At 40.8% G+C, this 15,274-nt stretch overlaps 1 protein-coding gene across 9 annotated transcripts in view; it reads right to left on the bottom strand.

Moving 5' to 3' along the window:
- gabra2a (gamma-aminobutyric acid type A receptor subunit alpha2a) overlaps positions 1 to 15,274 on the bottom strand; it is a 261,180-nt gene that overhangs the window by 105,046 nt on the left and 140,860 nt on the right. The window lies entirely within an intron of this gene.

Below are 15,274 nucleotides of genomic sequence, written 5' to 3' on the forward strand. Positions count from 1 at the left end.
GCAGGGTAGGTGGAATGACCGCGCTAAATTGTGCACAGTGTCCAGGGACGTGTAGGCTAGGTGAGTTGGCCATGGCAAATGTAGGGTTACAGGGATGGGGTAGGGAGGTTAACTCTGGGTGGGATGCTCTTTGGAGAGTCAGTATGGACTTGTTGGGCCAAATGGCCTGTTTCCACACTAGGATTCTATACAAGATAGTGAACTCACTCAAAAGGTTTGAATTGTTAATGGTTTGAAATTAGTAGTGGTCATGCTTAAAGCACAATGTTGAGGTCAGGACCTGGAAAAAGCCTTCGTATCTGGTTCTTGATCCCCGAATAAAAGTTCAGCCCATGATGTCTCCTAGAGATTTCTACTGGCTCCAGGTTCATATTCCCTGAAATGTAGAAGATTAAGGGGCAATCTAATTAGGTGTTTAGGATGATGAATGAAGTTGATTGAGCAGCCACTACTTCAGCGAAACTATTTCCTCTGACGTGGAAGTGCAGACAACAGACATCAAATTAAAATTCAAGCTAGATCATTCAGAATTGATGTCAGGAAGTGTATCTTCACATAAAAGACAGTGGAAAGTCAGAATAAAAAGGTTTTGAGGATTTGTCAATTAAAAATGTCAAACCCATTTACAGGGTTTTGTTCCGGAAGGTTGTTAAAACATCACAGAATCAAGATAAGGTTAAGATACAGACCAGAGATGACCCAGCTGATATCTAACTGATTGCAGAACAGGCTCCAAGGGAGGGCTTATTCCTGTTCCTCTGTGTTCCTAAATAAAGTTAAAAATCACACAGCATCAGGTTATAGTCCAACAGGTTTATTTGGAAACACCAGCTTTTGGAGCGCTGCCTGATGAAGGGGCAGTACTCCAAAAGCTAATGCTTCCAAACAAACCTGTTGGACTATAACCTGGTGTTGTGTGATTTTTAACTTTCTCTACCCCAGTCCAACACCGGCTCCTCCACATCGTTCCTAAATAATGTAATTCTTAGAAATTGCAAATGTGGTTTGATATAATAATGACAGTAGACTAACGAGTAAAGTTAGGTCACATAGGATTCAGGCAGAGCTTGACAATTTGACACAAAATCGGTCTGACAGTAGAAGACAGAAGGTGGAGAGCTGTTTCTCGGACTGGAAGCCTGTGACCAGCAGTGTTCCACAGGGATAGGTGCTAAGTCTACTGTTGTCTGTCACTTACATAAATTATTTGATGAGAATTTAGGAGGCAGTGTTCATAAGTTTGCAGATGACATCAAAATTGGTAGTATGGTTGAGAATGAAGATTTTAAAGGGATCTTGATCAACTGGGCCAATGAGCTCAGGAGTGGCAGGCAGAATTTAATTTTGATAAATGTGAGGTATTGGAGAATAAACAAAGACAAGTCTTATACAGTTAATGGTACGGCCCTGGATAATGTTTTCAAGTATAGACATGGAGAGGTACAAGTACAGTGTTCTTAGAAAGTTGTGTGACAGGTAGACAGGGTGCTTAAGAAAGCATTCAGCTCATGTGCCTTCATTGCTCAAACCATTGAGTATAAGAGTTGCGATGTGATGTTGAGGTTGTACAGGACGTTAGCGAAGCCACTTTTGGAGTAGAGTTATAGACTCATAGAGATGTACAGCACGGGAACAGACCCTTCAGTCCAACCTGTCCATGCTGACCAGACATTCCAACCTACCTGCCAGCACCTGGCCCATATCACTTCAAACCTGTACCGTTTTCAACACTGTGCTATAGGAATGATATTATTAAATCAGAGAGGGTTCACAAAAGACTTCCCAGGATGTTGCCGGGAATGGAGGGCCTGGGACCCTTGGGAAAAGCTGGGTAGGCTGGGACCTTTCTTTTTAGAGCTTAGGAGGTTAAAGGGTGACCTTATAGAGGTTTATAAAATCACGAGGGGCATAGAGAAGGTGAATAGCAAAGGTATTTTCCATTGGGTGGGGGACATTCAAAATTAGATGGCACATTTTTAAGGTGAGAGTAGAAAGATTTAAAAGGAACCTGAGGGGCAACGTTTTCATACAGAGGGTGTCTGTATGTTGAATGACTGCCAGAGGAAGTGCTGGAGGCAGGTACAGTTACAATATTTAAAAGACAGTTGGACAGGTACATGAATGGGAAAGGTTTGGAAGGATATGGGCTAAATGCAGGTAAATGGGACTAGTATAGTTTAGAAAACACAGTTGGCATGGACTGAAAGGTCTGTTTCCATACTGTATGACTCCATGACTCTATCCTGGGGTTTTCCAAAGAAAGCTATACATAATGATAAATTTATACTATTAATCCTGGTTAGATTACAAAGTAGGATGCAACATACAGCCCCCAAATTTCTGCTTGACTTTCTGGTCACCTCAAGTATAAGCAGTTGGAGCAATGTGGGCCATTCACACCTTTGACTCCATTCTGCAAAGCAATCATAATTGGCTTTCCATCTCAACTCCAATGACAGAATCTTCCCGGGCTTTGAGCAGCGTGGACTATGGTGGGATGAGTGGTAGAATGGAGCGAGAATTCAGCAACAACTATCTCAACATCAGGATCACCACATTGCACCTCATTCACTTTACTCAAGCAGCATGGTGAGATTCTCACTTGGGAGTAGTGAGTTCTCATTAATGCTCATTATCACTTGTTCAACACTTCATTAACAGCCCAATGCACCATGGGATGTGATCTTACCCAAACGCACCACACAAACTAGCCCCGGGAAAACACAGTAGGTTCAACTCACTGCTTTCTCCAAAAATCCTCCAACTTGGCCACAGACAAACTGCATACCAGGGCTGGTACCTAAAGGCATGTCTTCAGCATGCATACCTTATCTTGCTTTGCCCTATCATGCTTTTGCCCTGCTAGTGGCAATTGGCACAGTCAGACAATCAAGCAACTGGCTGTGCTATGCAGCAATCCTCAGTCAAGGGAGTATGCATCTTGCTTTATGGCAGTGCGGCACATCAGTCTAGCACCTGTGCCAAGTTACCTCAATGTTTGTACCAGCACACAGAATCTGTAAGAAACAGTGCAACATGCCTGAAAGACGTAGAGAAGCAGTCCGCAGTAAAGTCTCATTGTGTTGCACCTCACTGCCACAGTCACTGTTGAGAAGCCCCTCAGATGTATGCTCCTGCAGCCAGCCAGAGAGTAGGTGCTGGTGGAGAAGGGTGAAGGTGTAAAGAATGAGTTGGTGCCATGTACATACATTGCTAACCTGCTGTGACAGGATGCAGCTGGTACTCGACATTCAGTCCAGCCAGGTGCACCTTGGTCATGATCAAGAAGTGATGCTGCTGGCGCTACAATCTGTATAAATACACAAGTCCATGATCAATGTAGAAAATGTTGCAATTAATGTTTACAGAGATCGTTGTGAAATTTGTAATCTAAATTACCAGGCTGTCCCTTCCACACCACAATTACATCTAAGCTTTCTGCTTTCCTAGCTGCTGAAACCCCAGAAATTCACTGAAAGACTAAAGCCTGTATTTCAATACTGCAGTTTTGCCAGCATCTACAATTGTTATTCACAGAGATGCCAGAACAAAGGACCTCTCCTTCTATTTTTCAAAAGGCTAAAACCTCAAAACAACTGCTGAAAGCATTGCAGAGCAAGTAAAGTCCAAGATCTACCTACTCCCAGTGCAGTTCAGTCAGCTATTGCTAAACAATAGGTGCATTGTTCCACCAGTGCATCTTTTAAATCATCCTGTCACATGTCAAAGCTTGAAAAATAGTTAGAGTAAAAATTAAACTGTAAAAAAAATACTGAAGTAGAGTTTGCTCATTTACAAATTTCAGAATTCTGCAAATTTTTTTCAAATTTTGTTGCTTACATGAATTTATTTAACCCACGCTTCAAAATGTTATTCACCTGGTCTTTGTTTTCTTTTGGTCCTCAACCAATCCCATCCTGCTCTTTGATGTTAGTCTAATCTCCTGCCTAGATGATGGTCTGACTGGATTGTGACTCCAATCTAGATTTTACTAGCCCTCTCAAGATGAAACGCCATGTAAATGGGCACTCAAGGTGGTAGCCAATTAAACCATTTAATTGGCTAACTAATGGCCATTTCCCACTTCGTTTGACTTTTCCTTAGCAGTGAGACCAAGTAAACTGTCACGGTGTCAGCAGGTTTCCACATGCAGTTACGTTCTATTCCCAAAAGGTCTTACAGCCAACAATTTGGAAAAAAAGCAGGGGAAAAGTCTGCCATTCAACTCACCATCAGCAGACTGACTTAGTTATTCAACAAACCCTACAACTCTCAGGATTTCAGGTGGCAGTCTAACATACTGGGAGATAAGAAGTAAGAACATGTGACATAGCCCCATCATTAAGCTTTCACTTCACTGACAAATTCAGTTTTGAAGTTGAGTTTCCCAAGGTAGCTTGCCATTTTTACTTACTGTACAACTAGTAGCATATATGAATACATGAAACAGGCACATACGCCAACCAATTCCAAATGTTCCATTTGAGAATGACTGTTATCTGGAAATTACAGATTAAGAGAGCAATTTTAGATCAATCATTTTCACTTCAGTGACTCGCTCCAGATTACAGATGCTCCCCTTTTTAAAAAATGGGATGTGGATGTCACTGGCTATCCCAAAATCTATTAAGTCACTAATTGTCCTGGAGGAGATGGTGGTGAGCCTCCTTCCTGACCAATGCTGTCCTTGGAGTATACTTCCACCCAAATACTAAAAGGGAGTACCAGAATTTTGGCCCAGAGACACTGAAGGACAGTAATATTGTTTGGTGTCAGGATGGTGTGTGGCTTGGAGGGGAAATGGCAGGCAGTGATGTTCCTGTGCATCTGTGGCCATTGTCCTTCTATGCAGCAAAAGTTTCTGGCTATTAGTCATGGGTTTGAAAGGTGCTATTGAAAGAGTGTTGGTGAATTGCTGCTCTGTATCTTATAGATGGTGTAAACCATAGTCACTATGTGTTGGAGGTGAGGAAAGTGAATGTTGAAAGTGATTGATAGAATGGGCTGCTTTGTCCTGGATGGCATCAAACTCCTTCAGTGTAGTTGGAGCTGCACTCATCCAGCCAAATGAGGAATATTCCTTGACCTCCTGACTTGTGTCTAGTAGATGGTGGACAGGCATTAGACAAACCAGAGAGAAGGTGAATAGCAAAGGTATTTTCCCTTGGGTGGGGGACGTTCAAAATTAGATGGCACATTTTTAAGGTGAGAGTAGAAACCAGAATTGTGGTGAGTACCACAGAATCTGACCTGTTCTTGTTGCTAGAGTATTTGTATGACTTTTACAGTTCAGTTATAGTCAATGGTAAACCTCAATGTTGATAGTGGGGAATTGAATGGTGGTAATGCCATTGAATATTAAAGGAAGTTGGTTAGATTGTCAATTGTTTAATTGAGTCATTGCCTGCAAAAATAATACTTGGCACTTGTCAGCCCGAACCAGGATGTTGTGTGCATTTTGCGTATTTGGATATTGACTGCTTCAGTACCTGAGGAGACATGAATGGCGCTGAATGTTGTTCAGTCATCAGTGAGCACCTGCACTTCTGCTTTTGTGATGGAGGAAGGTCATGAAGCAGCTGAAGATGGTTGGACCTAGGGCACTGTACTGAGGAACTCCTGCAGAGCTGTTCTAGAGCTGAGATGACTGACCTTCAACATACTTTTGAGCTAGGTATGACTCCAACCCATGGAGAGTTTCTACTTTGGTGCTGCTCCAGGGCTCAGCACGGCAAAGGAATTTATCGTTGAAGAGGGAGGATCAGGTTGTTGTAGCCCATGACAATGGTGCTTACATAGGCAAAGTCATGAGAGAGGTTCTACATACTCAGTATGAGGAACAACAAACCAAATTAAGCAGAAACTCAAAAGTAATAATTGCTGGACTATTACCTGAGTCCCATATAACTGACATGGTGTAAAAACTTACAGAAATCAATGCATGGCTCAATGACTGGTGTAGGGGAAATGACTGGTTAATAGGACACTAGCACCAATAATCAGCAAAGGGAGGCCTTAGTTTTGGGATGGCCCAGGTCGGAACATACTGGGGCTAGTGTTCTAATGAGACACATAACTAGACAGAAGAGTTTTAAATAGTCAGGTAAGGGTCCAAGTTTGAGAAGATGTGGTCAATCAAAAGATAGAGAAAAGGCTATTTATATGGGAAATAATAAACATGCTATGATGGAGGGATAGATGGAACAAAACTAATGGAAAACCAACAGATAAGGCTAGAGGTTAGACAAAGAAAGGAGAAAAGTAAAGGCTCTATACCACAAAGTACACAGCATTCAAAACAAAACAGCTGAGCTGATAGGAAATTCAGAGCAAATAGAAATAATTAAATACAATCTGACAGCCATTACAGGTATGGCTGCAGAACGCTGTATATTGAGCTCTGAACACTGAAGGGTACATGACACTCAGGAAGCTGGGATTGAGGAAAAAGATAGAGGGAAGGCTTTGTTAATTAATTATGGCTTCAGCATAATAGAGTGATGACCCAAGTTCAGGAAACCAGTATGTAGAAGTGGTTTGGATAGAGTTAAGGAATGATAAAGGCAAGATGTCACTTGTGGGAGTTGTGTACAGCCACCCCGTGAGTAGCTACAGATGATGATAAAGGAAGCAGTAATGGAAGCTTACAAAAAGTTACTGTAATAATCATGGTGGATATTAATCTATACATCGATAGGAAAATCCCATGGGCTAAGATAGCCTAGGTGAAGAGTTTACAAAATGGTTTCTAGACCTGGTGTTATACAATCCATGACCACATAGTGAAATATAGCAGCAACAATCATAACAGGATTGAATTTTACATTCATTTCAAGAAGAGGAATGGTCCAAAATTAATATTTTAAATTTAAATAAGGGTAATTATGAGAGCATGAAAACAGATTGTTAACGTGAGCAACCAAATTAGGTTAAGAGATAGGTCAACAGAGATGCAGTTGAAGACATTCCTGGGGATATTTCAGAAAATACAGAATAGCAAACTTCCAACTAAAAAAGTTAAAGATAGTACCTTTATTAATTTAAAAGTTAAAAACATAATTACACAAAGATGAGTGACATGTCAGATCATTGGACAGAAGATTAATAAATAGAGGAAAATTAAATTATGAGAGAAAGTTAAACAGAAATATAAAAACAAATGGTTTTTTTAGGTATTAAAAAGCATTAACAAAGTGAGCAGTTGATGTAGTGAATGAGAATTCTGAAAATAAGGTAAAATAAAGAGATAGCAGATGAATGGAGCAGGTGGTTTGCATCAGTCTACACCATAGAAGATAGAAATAATATCTCAGGCATTGCTGGAAATCAGGAAATGGAAGCAAGGGACGAACTCTAGAAAACTTATCATAATCAGGGCAGTGAGCCTGAGCAAATTATTGAAGCAGCAAGCTGACAACTCTCCAGATCCAGGCGGATTACTCTCAGGGTATTAAAATAAGTCACGAGTAAGATAGTTGAAGCTTGGTTTTAAATTTTCCATAATTCCCTAGGTTCAGGAAAGAATCCTTTTGATTGCAAAATATCAAATGTAACTCCTTTACTCAAAATGTAAGGGAGACAGAAAGCAAGAAACTTCAGGCCAGTTGGCTTAACATCTGTTACAGGTAAGGTATAAGACCATAAGACCATAAGACATAGGAGTGGAAGTAAGGCCATTCGGCCCATCGAGTCCACTCCGCCATTCAATCATGGCTGATGCGCATTTCAGCTCCACTTGCCAGCATTCTCCCCGTAGCCCTTAATTCCTCTAGACAACAAGAACCTATCAATCTCGGCCTTGAAGACATTTAGCGTCCCGGCTTCCACTGCACTCCGTGGCAATGAATTCCACAGGCCCACCACTCTCTGGCTGAAGAAATGTCTCCGCATTTCCGTTCTGAAATGACCCCCTCTAATTCAAAGGCTGTGTCCACGGGTCCTAGTCTCCTCGCCTAACAGAAACAATTTTCTAGCATCCACCTTTTCAAAGCCATGTATTATTTTGTACGTCTCTATTAGATCTCCCCTTAATCTTCTAAACTCCAACGAATACAATCCCAGTATCCTCAGCCGTTCCTCATATGCTAGACCTGTCATTCCAGGGATCATCCGTGTGAATCTCCGCTGGACACGTTCCAGTGCCAGTATGTCCTTCCTGAGGTGTGGGGACCAAAACTGGACACAGTACTCCAAATGGGGCCTAACCAGAGCTTTATAAAGTCTTAGTAGTACATCTCTGCTTTTATATTCCAACCCTCTTGAGATAAGAGACAACATTGCATTCGCTTTCTTAATCACAGACTCAACCTGCATGTTTACCTTTAGAGAATCCTCGACTAGCACTCCCAGATCCCTTTGTGCTTTGGCTTTATTAAGTTTCTCACCATTTAGAAAGTAGTCCATTCCTATATTCTTTTTGCCAAAGTGCAAGACCTCGCACTTGCTCACGTTAAATTCCATCAGCCATTTCCTGGACCACTCTCCCAACCTGTCTAGATCCTTCTGTAGCCTCCCCACTTCCTCAGTACTACCTGCCTGTCTACCTAACTTTGTATCATCGGCAAACTTCGCTAGAATGCCCCCGGTTCCCTCATCCAAATCATTAATATATAATGCGAACAGCTGTGGCCCCAGCACCGAACCCTGCGGGACACCGCTCGTCACCGGCTGCCATTCTGAAAAAGAACCTTTTATCCCAACTCTCTGCCTTCTGTTAGATAGCCAATCCTCAATCCATCCCAGCAGCTCACCTCGAACACCATGGGCCCTCACCTTGCTCAGCAGTCTCCCGTGTGGCACCTTATCAAAGGCCTTTTGAAAGTCCAGATAGACCACATCCACTGGGTTCCCCTGGTCTAACCTACTTGTTACCTCTTCAAAAAATTCCAACAGGGTTGTCAGGCATGACCTCCCTTTACTAAATCCATGTTGACTTGTTCTAATCAGACTCTGCTCTTCCAAGAATTTAGAAACCTCATCCTTAATGATGGATTCTAGAATTTTACCAACAACCGAGGTTAAGCTGATTGGCCTATAATTTTCCATCTTTTGCCTTGATCCTTTCTTGAACAAGGGGGTTACTACAGCCATCTTCCAATCGTCCGGGACCTTTCCTGACTCCAGTGACTCTTGAAAGATCTCAACCAATGCCTCTGCTATTTCCTCAGCAACCTCTCTCAGAACTCTAGGGTGTATCCCATCGGGGCCAGGAGATTTATCAATTTTAAGACTTTTTAACTTTTCTAGCACTATCTCTTTCGTAATGGCAACCATACTCAACTCAGCCCCGTGACACCCTTTAATTGTTGGGATATTACTCCTGTCTTCCACTGTGAAAACTGACGCAAAGTACTTGTTAAGTTCTCCTGCTATTTCCTTATCTCCCATCACTAGGCTCCCTGCATCAGTTTGAAGTGGCCCAATGTCTACTTTTGCCTGTCGTTTGTTTCTTATGTACTGAAAGAAACTTTTACTATTATTTCTAATATTAGAATAGAAACTATTAAAGACATAACTTAGATAAATTCAAGGTACTTGTGCAGTCAGTACAGTGTGGTAAAAAAGAAATCATTTTAAACCAATTTATTGAAGTTCTTTGAATATGTAAAGTCTCATGAATAATGGGAAAGTAGAAGATGTACTGTACTGGAATGTGACAAAGGTCCATCTCAAAGATTACTGCAGAAAAATAAAAGCTTTACTGAAGAAGGGTCACTGGACTCAAAACATTAACTCTGTTTTCTGTCCATAATGGTTCCAGAACTTCTGAATTGCTGCAGCATTTTCTGTTTTTGTTTGTTAAAAATTAATCATCTTGGCAATCACTTTATGGCCAAAGAGAAGCAATATGAATATAAAGCCAACATGGAGAGAGTTCACATAGAGTCATTGAGATGTACAGCACGGACACAGGCCCTTCGGTCCAACTTGTCCATGCTGACCAAATGATGCAACATTTCGTGCGGATGCTGGAAATAGGATCTGGGTAGGGAACGCACAAGCTACCATAACGAGCATCTTTCTCTCTCTCCCGCACAAGTGCTGAACCCTGTTTTGCTGAGCAAACATCTTGCATCCTTATAGCAGGCAGATTTCTGAATAAAATTTCATTGAGTTTCCTACAGCAATAATTTTGGAGAAAGGGGGACATACCACCTGTAATCGAAAAGCAATGGCCTCAGCATTAACCAAAACCCCCAATGCAATCAGTGAATCTTGAATGACCTTATCTCTTTGCCTGCAGCTTGTCTGGCTCAATGTAATCTCTGTTAATCTGTAAGGGTGCATTTCTTTATTACATGCTTGGTGAGTCGGTGTGTTTGCACCCCCATCTATGGAATGTGGGTTGTATTTAAATGTGTTTTACATTTAATATTTTTAAATAGACGTGTTTCAGCAATAAAATAAATCCTCTAACATGTTTATCTGAATATCTAGCTGGCTTAATGCTTTGAAACTGCACAAAGTTAAATGCAAAATAAACTGGCAATCCAGCATTCTTTTCAAATTCAGAAACTTTGCCACAACCAACTGGGGGGTGGGAAAAGAGGAAAACCATTCCATCCCTCCCTACCTAGCTTTCACAACAGGTATTTATTACCCATTGCACAAAAGTGCTACCAGGCATCTCACAGGAAATTATATAGCCATCTGAAGTAGCACCTTAATATTAAGTCTCACTTCAATTGTACCATTTTGTCCTTTATAACTCATTTACCTGTGTGTCTATCTAGTGTTCTCTAATAATTTAAAAATTAATTATAAAATTGCTGACGTTGGTACAATTAGCTACACTGATTTAATCCCTTAACAACAAATAAAATTACACTTTGTCCTTTTAAAAAAGTCATAGTTTAGTTTATTAATTATTAAAATAATATCCAGCAGATCACATTTTTCAATTAAATTTTTCAAATATATGGATGTATGAATTCATTTGGCAGCTTTGCAAAGTAAAGACAGCCAAACTGATTTGACATGAACAAAGAAATGTAAAAACATTTGAAACTATAATCTTAGCTCCTAAAAAATGTTATTTGCTATGGTCTTTTAAAAAATGTCAATCTGAATTGCCATGAAAAAGACTATTTTATAGCATCGTCCCATGTCAGATAAGAAAATGAGAAGAGGTACATAGGGAGCAGGTTCACCTGTTACAACATAAAGAGACAACACCAATCTAAGAAAAACTTTAAGCTTATTAAATCAGTACTTTTGTTGAACATTCAAATTACTTCCTGATAATAAGGTGATGCCAATCTCAAATAGCATTGATGAAATTAGAAATATCTAGTTAGTGAACAAGTTAGGTAATATTAAAAACACAGGAGGAGGAGTAGGCTATTCAGTCCATCGAGCCTGCTCAACTATTTATTACAATAATGGCTGATCCACTTTAATGTCTTTTTCCTCACATTAACTCCATACCCCCGTAGTCATTACCATTTAGAAGTATGTCAATCTCTACTTTAAACATACTCAAGGATGGATTTTTGAAAGCATTCTAAATTCAAGAATCTAAAGATTCACACCACTCTGAATAGGCAAAAGTCCCTTCATCTCAGTCCTAAGTGCATTCCTCTTTGATTCGAAATTGTCCCTTGGTTCTCAATGCCAAATCAGGATAAATATTTTGCCAGCAGCCACACTAGCTATCCCCTTAAAGAGTCTGTAGGTGTCAATGAGATCAACTCTCATTCATTGAAACTCTAGAGAATTCAGGCCCAGTTTGCCTGAACCCTCTTTATAGGACAGTTCTTTATAGGACACCAATGTGGATCATGCTCTCTGGCAGTTCTCCCTCCCCCAGCAGAATGTCCTGCAGCTGCTCCATCACGTCCTTAACCTTGGTGCTGGGGAAGCAAAATACCAATCTATAGTTACATTTATTGCAATCGATCCTCTAAATGTGGAAGCCCCAAACACTATTGGTCTTCCAGCTGTCCTGGAAAGCCAAGTCACTCGTGGTGCCACAGAATTGACTCCTGTTGCAATCTACTGAGAAGCCAATTACCCTAATAGGTATCCAACATGGAAGACATGAGTAGCCAGCAGGTTATATCAGGGGACTCCTTATTGACCTGCGTGGTTGTCTTATGCCCTTTCTCACTGGAGCCTGAGGAGCGGCCAGATCCATCAATGTGAAATCCATGTAGTTCTCTGCCTTGTAGACATCCAACAGTAACACCACCCACCATTCAAGCTGCTTCTGCAGCTCTTGACACTTCCTGTTGGTATGTTCATCTAGATTATGCATCCATGACTTCCCACATGCTGCAGGACGTACAATCCACTTGGGTGAACTGATGTGCCAAACTATAACTTTTAAAGCTATGTATTACAACAAAACAATGGAACAATCTACCAACTGGCAACTGATCAAATTATTCTTCTGTGCTTAAGTCAGAGGAAAAAAAGAGGTTAAAAAATAGAAAAAGAACAAAGCACCCCTTTCCTCTCTTCAGGTCATAAGACACAGGAGAAGAAGTAGGCCATTCAGCCCATTGAGTCTGCTGCACCATTCAATGAGATCATGGCTGACCTGATTATCTTCTACTTCACTTCACTACCTTTTCTCCATAACTCTTGATTCCCTTACTGATAAACTATCTGTCTATCTTAGCCTTGAATATACTTGGGACCCGACCTCAAAGCCCTCTGCAGGAAATAATTCCACTGATGCCCTCGGAGAGAAAAAATGTCTGTCTTAAATTGACTTAAATGGGCGACTCCTTATCTGAGAATCTGCCCACTGGTCCTAGACTGTGCCACAGAGGAAAATAATTTTTCCACATCTATCCTGTCATGTTCCTTTATCTGTTTCAATAAGGTCAGTTCTCATCCTTCTAAATTCCAATGACTACAGTCCAATTAAATAAATATTTCCTCATAAGAAAATCCATATTTGCCAAGGATCAACCTAGTGCCTTCTCTGAAATGCCCTTCCTTAAATAAAAGGAACAATACTGTTCACAGCATTTAAGGTGTGGTCTTACTAATGTCTTGTACAATTCCAGCTAGGCGTCCTTATTTTTCCGAAACGTCGATTTCGCTGCTCGTTGGATGCTGCCTGAACTGCTGTGCTCTTCCAGCACCACTAATCCAGTATTTGATTTTCAGCATCTGCAGTCATTGTTTTTACCTCCGTCCTTATTTTTCTCTCCATTCGCTTTACAATAAAGGGCAACAATTCACTGCCCTTCCTATTATCTGCTGAATCTGTGTGCTAGCTTTTTGTGATTTCTGCATGAGGACATCCAAATCCCTCTGTGCTGCAGCTTCCTGCAGCCTTTCTCCATTGAAGTAATATTCCACTCTTCTGTTCTTCCTGCCAAAGTACAAAACCTCACACTTTGTCACATTATATACTATCTGCCAGGACTTGCCACGACCTAGATGTTTATATTCCTGTGTAAACTCTGTGTCATCCTCGCTATATACCTTGCCACAAATTTTTATGTCATCTCCAAAATTAAGGATAATATATTAATTTCCCTAATCCAAGTCATTAATATATATTGTAAGAATTGTGTCCCCAGCACTGGACCATATAGCGCTGCAGTATTTACAGGTTGTCAGTCTGAAAATGCCCCTTTGTTCTAACTCTCTGTCTTCTATTGGTGAATCCTCTATCCATATTAATATTCTATACCCAACACATTGGGCTCTTATCTTATTCAGAAGACTTGTGCATGGACCTTTTTGAATGACTTTCGACATCCAAATTTTGCATCTTCGGGTTGTCTTTTGCCTATCCTGCTTGTTACCTCCTCAAAAAACTCATGAAGGGGAAAACACATTTTCCCCTTCATGAAGACATGCTGACTGCTTGATCAGATTATACATTTCGAAATGTTTTGCTCTTACGTTCTTTCGAATAGAATCTAATGCTTTCCCAATGATAGATATGAAAACTAACTGGCCTATTGCTCCATGTTTTTATATGTCTTCCTTTTTGAAAAAGTCCTCAATAATCCAAGATGGAGGACGGGAAAAAATTCTGGCTGTCAGAGCTGCTCCTTTTTTGAGGTATTTTAGGTGTTAGAGGTGATTTCCTCGAATTCCAGGAGCATCAGTTACTGTTTTATATGCTGTTGAATTGTTTTGGAACTTTGGAAAAAAAAGTCAAAACAACAGCAGGAAAAAAGGGAGAAGAGCAGACAAAGGAAACACATGGTGAGGTCAGTGCGAGAGAGAGAGACAGAGAGAACTTGCAGTTACTGCCTTTGCTGTTTGATTTCGTGTATCGCTGGACATCGGAGTGCATCTGGGAAAATTAACAGTGAAATTCACAACAAATCTTGGAGGAACTGTTGGGCGAAGTTCACAGCACAGAATCAGATAAGTGTTGTTTTAAGTCTGTCCAATAGAAAGGCTGTAGTAGTGGATACAGTGGATTCTTTCTTGATAATATGTTTTTGGAGATAAGTCTCTTGATTAAACTTAAAATATAAGCCATAGCTATTAATTTAACCTGGGGTAGTGTTTGTAGAGGAATAATTTTCTGGGTGTTTTTTTCTGTTATTTTCTGGGTCTGTGGATTGTGAAGGAACAAAAATGGCCTTTGCAGTGATATGTGCTTCTTGTCAGATGTGGGAGTTTAAAGAGAGTTTAAGGATTACTGCGGATTATATCTGCCATAAATGCTGTTGGATGCGAATCTTATCAGATCGAGTGGATCGGTTGGAGAGACAGATAGAAGCGATGAGGAATTTGCAACAGCAACAGTATGTGATGGATGGCAGTTATAGGAAGGGGGGATAGTCTCAGATACAGTCACATAGATGGGTTAACTCCAGGAAGGACGAGGGAGGTCGGCACCTAGGGCAGGAGTCTTTTGTGGATATACCCATTTCAAACAGGTATGCTGTTTTGGAAAATGTTGGAGGTGATGGATTCTCAGGGGAATGTAGCAACGAACAGCCAAGTTTCTGGTATTGAGACTGGCTCTAATGAAACGAGGGGTACGTCAGCTTCCAAGAGATCAACTGTATTAGGGGATTCTGTAATCAGAGGTACAGACAGATGTTTCTATAGTCAACAGAGAAAAAGCAGAATGGTGTGTTGTTTCCCTGGTGCCAGGATCAAGGATGTCTCAGAGAGGGTGCAGAATGTTCTCACGGGGGAGGTCATTGTCCACATTGGAACCAATGACATAGGAAGGGAAAAGGTTGAGACTCTGAAGGGAGATTACAGAGAGTTAGACAGAAATTTAAAAAGGAGGTCCTCAAGGATAGTAATATCTGGATTACTCCCAGTGCTATGAGTTAGTGAG

Source organism: Chiloscyllium punctatum, chromosome 1 (assembly GCF_047496795.1).
Source record: "Chiloscyllium punctatum isolate Juve2018m chromosome 1, sChiPun1.3, whole genome shotgun sequence".
In the NCBI taxonomy this organism is placed as follows: domain Eukaryota; kingdom Metazoa; phylum Chordata; class Chondrichthyes; order Orectolobiformes; family Hemiscylliidae; genus Chiloscyllium; species Chiloscyllium punctatum.